A 10,000-nucleotide genomic window follows, 5' to 3' on the forward strand; every position below is an offset into this window, starting at 1 on the left:
CTTAATATAGAAATCAAAAAGGTTAAAATAAGAAAAAGTCTAATTTTGGAAGATTGGAAAAACTTTTTTGATGAAAAGTCTATCTGAATCAATTGTTTCATATTTGATTTCTATAGAAGAGTGAAATGCTTTATCGAAGGAAATAAGAAAAAAAGAAAGGGTATGTTGCTACTCTTTGAAAGAAAAAAGAATAGGAGTTCCCGAAGTAATGTCTAAACCCAAGGATTTCACAAATCAAAGATAAAGGATTCCGGAACAAGTAAACACGATTTTCAACCGTCTCAACAATAGAATTAGATCTGAATAAGGAATAAAAGTCAATTTGTTCGAGATGAGATAAAGAAAAGAGTTTAGAGACGACTCAAAAAATTTCGAAGGGTTTTTCTTTTGAAGTTTGTCAGTAAAAATTAGCCAACTTGAGTCATGAGTATAAATGAAATTTGTTTTTTCTTTTCTTTAAGGAAATTAATGCAAGTCATAATCGAATTTCTATCTATTTGCATTATAGACAGATTGCATTATAGACAGAAATTCGAATCATTTTCTCGAGCCGTATGAGGAGAAAACCTCCTATACGTTTCTAGGGGGGGGTTGTTTATCTACATCTATCCCAATAAGCTATCTATCGAATCGTTTGCAATTGATGTTCGATCTCGAAGAGAAGGAAGAGATCTTCGAAAAGTAGGTTTTTATGATCCGATAAAGAATCAAACTTGTTTAAATGTTCCAGCTATCTCTATTTCCTTGAAAAGGGTGCTCAACCTACAAGAACAGTTTATGATATTTTAAGGAAGGCAGAATTCTTTAAAGATAAAGAAAGAACTTTGAGTTAATTGAAGAACTAAATGAATAAAAAAGTAGGAGAGGGTCCTTAGTACCCCTTAATTATTTAGACACAATTTGCCTCTTTCTTAGTCCTATTTTTTTTTTGCTGCATTTATGTCGTGCCAATCCAACAAAAGTCCCTATTTTATTTCCTTTTTATATCTATTACATTGTATTTGCATTGACAAAGGTCTATTGAACAAATAGAATTTGTAGATAGATGGGTCTCTTTATTGTCACTCCATATTAGGTATTTCTGTCTACACTTCATTCAAATGATAGGGTTGCCCCTCTTGCATGTACTCTCATACACATACAAGATTATTTTACTTCTTTAAATTGCCAAAAAAATCACAATTTTGCCATTGTGATTGGGGCTGCTTTTTTTTTTACCCTTAGCCTTAGTGAAATTTAACCGGATCTGTTCATTTTTGTATTTGAGTGTTTTTAATGGATTAGAAAATCTTTCTTTTGATGTCTTGCTAATTCAATGTGGTATAATTTCATCGATTTTTAGATTTTGATCGTATCTAAGAGATCCTATTTTATCCGGGTTGCTAACTCAATGGTAGAGTACTCGGCTTTTAAGTGCGGCTATGATCTTTTACACATTTGGATGAAGCAACAAATTCGTCCAGACTCTTGGTAGAGTCTAGAAGACCACGACTGATCCTCAAAGGTAATGATGGAAAAAATAGCATGTCGTAATAAAATCAATTTCTTTTTTTTTTTTTAATAAAAAAAATTCTGATTTTCTGGGTCTAGTGAATAAATGGATAGAGCCTGGCTCTAATTCTGGTAAAATAAAAAAAAAGCAACGAGCTTAACTTCTTAATTGGTTAATTGGAAGGATTCCCCGATCTAATTAGACGTTAAAAATAGATTAGTGCCTAATGTGGGGAAAGGTTAGGTTTTCCTATGAATGGACCCTTTACTTTTTTTTTTAGAAATCCTAATTATTCTTGATTATGGATTGAAAAGAGATGTTATGAATTGAATGTGTAAAAGAAACAGTATATTGATAAGAGACTGTATTCCAAAGTCAAAAGAGCGATTGGCCTGCAAAAATAAAAGATTTGTTCTTGTTTGTTTTATAATTAGAACAAACATAAACTAATTAGATAGAAAAGGAGTGGAAAAAGTTCTATGGATTAGACTCCCTTTCTTTCCTGGGTTTGTATTATGCAACACCTTGTTCTGACCATATTGCACTATGTATCATCATTTGATAAACCGAGAAATGCTTTTTTTCTCTATTTCAAGTAGAAATACAAATGGAAAAATTCGAAGGGTATTCAGAAAAAACAGAAATCTCGTCAACACTACTTCGTCTACCCACTTCTCTTTCAGGAATATATTTATGCATTTGCTCATGATTATGGATTAAATGGTTCCGAACCCGTGGAAATTTTTGGTTGTAATAACAAGAAATTTAGTTCACTACTTGTGAAACGTTTAATTATTCGAATGTATCAGCAGAATTTTTTAATTAATTCGGTTAATTATCCTAACCAAGATCGATTGTTGGATCACCGTAATTATTTTTATTCTGAGTTTTATTCTCAGATTCTATCTGAGGGGTTTGCGATCGTTGTAGAAATCCCACTCTCGCTAGGGCAACTATCTTGTCCGGAAGAAAAAGAAATACCAAATTTTCAAAATTTACAATCTATTCATTCAATATTTCCCTTTTTAGAAGACAAATTTTTGCATTTACATTATCTATCACATATAAAAATACCCTATCCTATCCATTTAGAAATCCTGGTTCAACTCCTTGAATACCGGATTCAAGATGTTCCCTCTTTGCATTTATTGCGATTCTTTCTCCACTATTATTCGAATTGGAATAGTTTTATTACTTCAATGAAATCCATTTTTCTTTTGAAAAAAGAAAATAAAAGACTATTTCGATTCCTATATAACTCTTATGTATCAGAATATGAATTTTTCTTGTTGTTTCTTCATAAACAATCTTCTTGCTTACGATTAACATCTTCTGGAACCTTTCTGGAACGAATCATCTTTTCTGGGAAGATGGAACATTTTGGTGTAATGTACCCGGGGTTTTTTCGGAAAACCATATGGTTCTTTATGGATCCTCTTATGCATTATGTTCGATATCAAGGAAAGGCAATTCTTGCATCAAAAGGCACTCTTCTTTTGAAGAAGAAATGGAAATCTTACCTTGTCAATTTCTCGCAATATTTTTTCTCTTTTTGGACTCAACCACAAAGGATTCGTCTAAACCAATTAACAAACTCTTGCTTCGATTTTCTGGGGTACCTTTCAAGTGTACCAATAAATACTTTGTTAGTAAGGAATCAAATGCTGGAGAATTCTTTTCTAATAGATACTCGAATGAAAAAATTCGATACCACAGTCCTTGCAACTCCCCTTGTCGGATCCTTATCAAAAGCTCAATTTTGTACTGGATCGGGGCATCCTATTAGTAAACCCGTTTGGACTGATTTATCAGATTGGGATATTCTTGATCGTTTTGGTCGGATATGTAGAAATATTTTTCATTATCATAGTGGATCTTCGAAAAAACAGACTTTGTATCGACTAAAAATATATACTTCGACTTTCATGTGCTAGAACTTTAGCTCGTAAACATAAAAGTACGGTACGAACTTTTATGCAACGATTGGGTTCGGTATTTTTAGAAGAATTTTTTACGGAAGAAGAGCAAGTTTTTTCTTTGATGTTCACCAAAACAATTCACTTTTCTTTCCATGGATCACACAGTGAGCGTATTTGGTATTTGGATATTATCCGTATCAATGACCTGGTGAATCCTCTTACTCTTAATTAATCATTAGACAAAATTAATAAACTAGAAAAGATCGATATCAAGATAAAACTTGCACATTTTCCATTCTGAAATGTTCCATAGTAGGTGAATCACTTTAACTAATTAAAAAATTCTCAAAATTAGTGGACTTCCTCTTCGGAATAGAAATTGGCTATTTCCACATAGGGAAAGTCGTGTGCAATGAAAAATGCAAGCACGATTTGGGGAGGGGTTTTTTCTATTGTAACAAGGAAGAATTATCTACTCCATCCGACTAGTTCCGGGTTCGAGTCCCGGGCAACCCATATGGAAAATAGAAAAGAGCAATCTGAGTTTTTCATTTTTACTAACTTAATTTCCCAAATTTTTGGATTTGGTAAATGAAGTTATACGAAAATCCAATCGTTGGGGCTGGCTTGGTTGACATTGGTATATAGACTATGTTATACTGTTAAATAACAAGCCTTCTATTATCTATTTTCTTTCTAGTTAATACGTGTGCTTGGGAGTCCTTGCAATTTGAATAAACCAAGATCTTACCATGACTGCAATTTAGAGAGACGCGAAAGTACAAGCCTGTGGGGTCGCTTCTGCAACTGGATAACTAGCACCGAAAACCGTCTTTACATTGGATGGTTCGGTGTTTTGATGATCCCTACCTTATTGACCGCAACTTCCGTATTTATTATCGCCTTCATCGCTGCTCCTCCAGTAGATATTGATGGTATTCGTGAGCCTGTTTCTGGTTCTTTACTTTATGGAAACATATTATCTCTGGTGCTATTATTCCTACTTCTGCGGCGATCGGATTGCATTTTTACCCAATTTGGGAAGCTGCATCTGTTGATGAATGGTTATACAATGGCGGTCCTTATGAGCTAATTGTTCTACACTTCTTACTTGGTGTAGCTTGTTATATGGGTCGTGAGTGGGAACTTAGTTTCCGTCTGGGTATGCGCCCTTGGATTGCTGTTGCATATTCAGCTCCTGTTGCAGCTGCTACTGCTGTTTTCTTGATTTACCCTATTGGTCAAGGAAGTTTCTCTGATGGTATGCCTTTAGGAATATCTGGTACTTTCAACTTTATGATTGTATTCCAGGCAGAGCACAACATCCTTATGCATCCATTTCACATGTTAGGTGTAGCTGGTGTATTCGGCGGTTCCCTATTCAGTGCTATGCATGGTTCCTTGGTAACCTCTAGTTTGATCAGGGAAACCACTGAAAATGAGTCTGCTAATGAGGGTTACAAATTTGGTCAGGAAGAAGAGACTTATAATATTGTGGCTGCTCACGGTTATTTTGGTCGATTAATCTTCCAATATGCTAGTTTCAACAATTCTCGTTCTTTACACTTCTTCTTGGCTGCTTGGCCTGTAGTAGGGATCTGGTTCACTGCTTTAGGTATTAGTACTATGGCATTCAACCTAAATGGTTTCAATTTCAACCAATCTGTAGTTGATAGCCAAGGTCGCGTTATTAATACTTGGGCTGATATCATCAACCGTGCTAATCTTGGTATGGAGGTAATGCACGAACGTAATGCTCACAACTTCCCTCTAGACCTAGCTGCTCTTGAAGTTCCTTACCTTAATGGATAAGGTTTTTCTCCTAAACATATAGGAATTTTTGAAGGAAGGAAAGCCGGAAATACCCAATATCTTGTTCCAACAGGATATTGGGTATTTCTTTGTTTATTCTGAATCTTTCTATTCTGAATTCAATTAACGACGAGATTTAGTATCCTTTCTTGTACTTTCATAACTCGTGAAATGCCGAGTAGGCACGAATTCCCCCAATTTGCGACCTACCATAGGATTTGTTATGTAAATAGGTATATGTTCTTTTCCATTATGAATCGCGATTGTATGGCCAACCATTGCGGGTAGAATGCTAGATGCCCGGGACCACGTTACTATTATTTCTTTCTCCTCCTTCATATTGACCTTTTCGATTTTTGCCAATAAATGACGAGCTACAAAAGGATTCGTTTTTTTTCGTGTCACAGCTGATTACTCCTTTTTTTCATTTTAAAGAGTGGCATCCTATGTCCACTATCTCGATCGAGGTATGGAGGTCAGAATAAATAGAATAATAATGAATGGAAAAAAGAGAAAATCCTTTAGCTGGATAAGGGGCGGATGTAGCCAAGTGGATCAAGGCAGTGGATTGTGAATCCACCATGCGCGGGTTCAATTCCCGTCGTTCGCCCATCGCATTATTGCAAATTCCAAAAATGCAATTTTCCATATTCCTAGTTACGTATTTACTTACGGCGACGAAGAATAAAACTATCACTATATTTTTTCCTTTTCCTAGTTCTTCTTCCAAGCGCAGGATAACCCCAAGGGGTTGTGGGTTTTTTTCTACCAATGGGGGCTTTCCCTTCACCACCCCCATGGGGGTGGTCCACAGGGTTCATAACTACCCCTCTTACTACGGGGCGTTTACCTAGCCAACACTTAGATCCGGCTCTACCCAAACTTTTTTGGTTCACCCCAACATTACCCACTTGTCCGACTGTTGCTAAGCAGTTTTGGGATACCAAACGGACCTCCCCAGATGGTAATCTTAAAGTGGCCAATTTACCCTCTTTTGCAATCAGTTTCGCTACAGCACCTGCTGCTCTAGCTAATTGCCCACCCCTTCCACGTGTGATTTCTATGTTATGTATGGCCGTGCCTAAGGGCATATCGGTTGAAGTAGATTCTTCTTTTTTCTCAAAAAACCCCTTCCCAAACTGTACAAGCTTCTTCCAAAGCATACGGCTTTCTAGATGTATATGACGATCTCTAGACAGATGGATCTTATATGAATCGTATGATGAAGTACCACATGAGTGGATATATAGAAAAGGAATCCAAATCCGCCGAATCGCTCATGTTATGATCTTCTACATCCTAGGTCTCCGCGTTCCGTCATCTGGCTTATGTTCTTCATGTAGCATTCAGATCGAATGACTCTATGAAATTACGTCGATACTTCCACATATTATGGGTAACGTAGGAGACATCCCTATTTTCACCCGGGGGTCTTAATTACCACTGCTTAACTTTCAATTCGCCTCTGACCATCAAATTAAATGTGAATAACCCGTCCTCCTCTCTTTGAAACAAGGGGCGCTTCCGGTTCTGTGCGTGCTTCAAACAATTTTGTCTTCTCCATATTACCATATCTCTAGAGTCAATAATTTTCTATGAGGAACTACTGAACTCAATCACTTGCTGCCGTTACTCAACAGTTTTCTGTTGAGGTCTATCCCGTAGAGGTAGTCAAATTGGATCAGTGATCGATTTCTAGGTTTCGTCGTAAACCTAATTGGTTACTTCCAATTACGTAAATCAATAGTTCAAACCGCACTCAAAGGTAGGGCATTTCCCATTGATATAGGAACTTTTGTACCAGAAACAATAGTATCTCCAATTATAGCCCCTCTGGGATGTAAAATATATCTCTTCTCACCATCCCCATAGTGTATGAGACAAATGTATGCATTTCGATTAGGGTCGTATTCTATGGTTATGATTCTACCAGATATGTCTTTTTGATTCCGTCGAAAATCGATTTTACGGTATAGGCGCTTATGACCTCCCCCTCTATGCCTTGCGGTAATGATTCCTCTGGCATTACGACCTTTACCACAACGGTGCCGTCCATGGATCAATTTATTTCGTGGATTGGATTTCACTTGCCTGTCTACGGTTCCCTTGCGTGTGCTCGGGATAGGTGTTTTGTATAAATGTTTCGCCGTATTATTAAGTATTCTCCTTTAGTTCGTTTCTCTATCTAGAAGTGGAATAGAATAACCCGGTTGAAGGGTAATGATCATACGTCTGTAATGCATTGTATGTCCCAGAATAGGTCCCATTCTTCTACCCTTTCCGGGTAGTCGATGGCTATTCACAGCTACTACCTTAACACCAAAGAAGAGTTCGACCCAATGCTTTATTTCTGTCTTAGTGAATCCCGATTCGACATTAAAAGTATATTGATTCTTTCCCAATAAACGAAGACTCTTTTCTGTAAATACTGCGTATTTGATTCCATCCATAAATCGACTTTCCCCCCTATGCTCTGAGTTCCAGTATCGATAAGAATTCGAGTTCTTATTGTTCTTATGTTATGGTATGAATATACCATACCAATTCGTTATGTATGGATGATGGATGAGATTCCATGGATAGAGAGCCAATTCCAATAGACCGTTCCCGTTCGCGTGCATCCAGCAGGAATTGAACCCGCAAATTTACCAATTATGAGTTGGGCGCTTTAACCATTCAGCCATGGATGCTTAACAGGGATCATCGTACATCGTAAATAACCAATTTTCATATAGAAAGACATATCATAGAAAAATGAAATCGAAAATATTCGGAGATGGCAAATATTCGGAGATGACTATGAAAACACCTCTCCGGATCCTCGAATTGAAAGAGAGACTGAGAGGGATCAAGAATCCTAATTCTCGCTATTTGGAATGGATCCAATTCTATTGAGTCTGACCCATAGTGATCATTTCTCTTTAGCAAAGAATGACCTTGGTTATCAAAGGATTGAACAACCGAGATCCATTTACTTATGATACCTAGTTGACATTGCTAACAAGGATCTAATGAATTATGAGTTTAATAGATTCTCTTTAGCAGAAAGACGTATATTCCTTGCTCATTATCAGACAATCACTTATTCCCAAACCTCGTGTGGGGCTAATCGTTTTCATTTACCATCTCATGGAAAACCCTTTTCGTTCCGCTTAGCCCTATCGGGTATTTTAGTGATAGGTTCTATAGGAACTGGACAATCCTATTTGGTCAAATACCTAACGAAAAATTCCTATTTTCCTTTCATTAAGGTACGAGGGCTTCTTATTCCACAAGAACGAAAGCACCTTTTCATTCTTTCATATACTAGGGGTTTTTACTTGGAAAAGACAATGTTCCATACTAAAGGATTCGGGTCCATAACCACGAGTTCCAGTGCACTAGATCTTGTAGCACTTAGCAACGAGGCCCTATCCATTAGTATTCCACATAAGAAATCCATTATAGAAACTAATACAATTAGATTAGCTCTTCATAGACAAACTTGGGGTTTGCGAGCCAAGATAAGACCGGCTCGGGATCATGGGACCCTTTTCTATCAGATAGGAGGGGATCTTGTACAAAATAGACTTCTAAGTAATAACCCCATAGATCCTATATCTATCTATATAAAGAGGCAATCGTGTCAGGAAGCGGCTTTTTCTTTGGCCAAACGGTACTTCGAACTTGGAACGAGCATGAAGAGATTAACGAGACTTCTTTCTCTTTTGAGTTTTTCTGGCGGACCGGTCGCGCAAGATCTTTGGTCTTCCCCCGGAACCGATGAAAAAGTGGGTCGCTTCTTATGGACTCGCTCAGAATGATTCTTCTCTATCTATAGTTCATGGCCTATTAGAAGTAGAAGGTGCTCTGGTGCAATCCTTACCGACAGAAAAAGATTGCAGTCGGGTTGATAATAATCGAGTGCCATTACTTCGTCGGTCCGAACCAAGGAATCCGTTAGAAATGTTTTGAAATGGATATTGTTCTCTCTTTGATTAGGGATGCTATATGAAAAGAAGTGGAGTTTGAAAAAGGGAACGGAATGGTCAAACCGGAACTGCTAGAGGAACGAATTTTCAATAGCATAACTTGGGCTCCTAGAATATGGGGCCCTTGGGACAATCTATTTGATTGCAGGGACAGGTACGCTGAATATGACTGGGGATTTTCCTATGGGTATTGGAGCGGGTCCAAGCAGATTAAAGAGGATGAGTTGTCAGAGACTGCTATTTATTCGAATTATTTCTGGTATATTTATCATAAAAAGGGGGAGGTGCAAGAGACTGATTCGGACTTCTTGCAGAGTGGAACAATGCAGTACCAGACACGAGATATATCTTTCAAAGAAGAAGGCTTTTTTCGAATAAGCCAATTGATTTGGGACCTTCGGATCCATTCTTTTTCCTATTCAAAGATCAGGCCTTTGTCTCTGTGTTTTCACGTCGAGAATTCTTTGCAGATGAAGATGAAGAGATGGCAAAGCGGCTTAGTACCAGTACCTGGAGAAAAAAGCCTCCTAAACATATGGCTAGCAACTGGTTCACCAGGAGTACGCAAGAAAGGCAAAAGCACTACGAATTATTGATTTAGGAATGGGAATGGGCTAGAACCCTGGGCTCTTCCTTATATAATTAATGGTCTTTTCATTCTAATACTCTATCCGAGAGTTCTCAGTATTTAGCAAAGCTGTTCCTATCTAACGGAAGGCTCCTGGATCAAATGACAAAGACATTGTTTGTGGAGAAAGAGGTGGCTTTTCCCGGATGAAATGAAACATTTCATTTGTGTAACAGGA

The sequence above is a fragment of the Zea mays genome, unplaced genomic scaffold (genome assembly GCF_902167145.1).
Source record: "Zea mays cultivar B73 unplaced genomic scaffold, Zm-B73-REFERENCE-NAM-5.0 scaffold_136, whole genome shotgun sequence".
NCBI lineage: Eukaryota > Viridiplantae > Streptophyta > Magnoliopsida > Poales > Poaceae > Zea > Zea mays.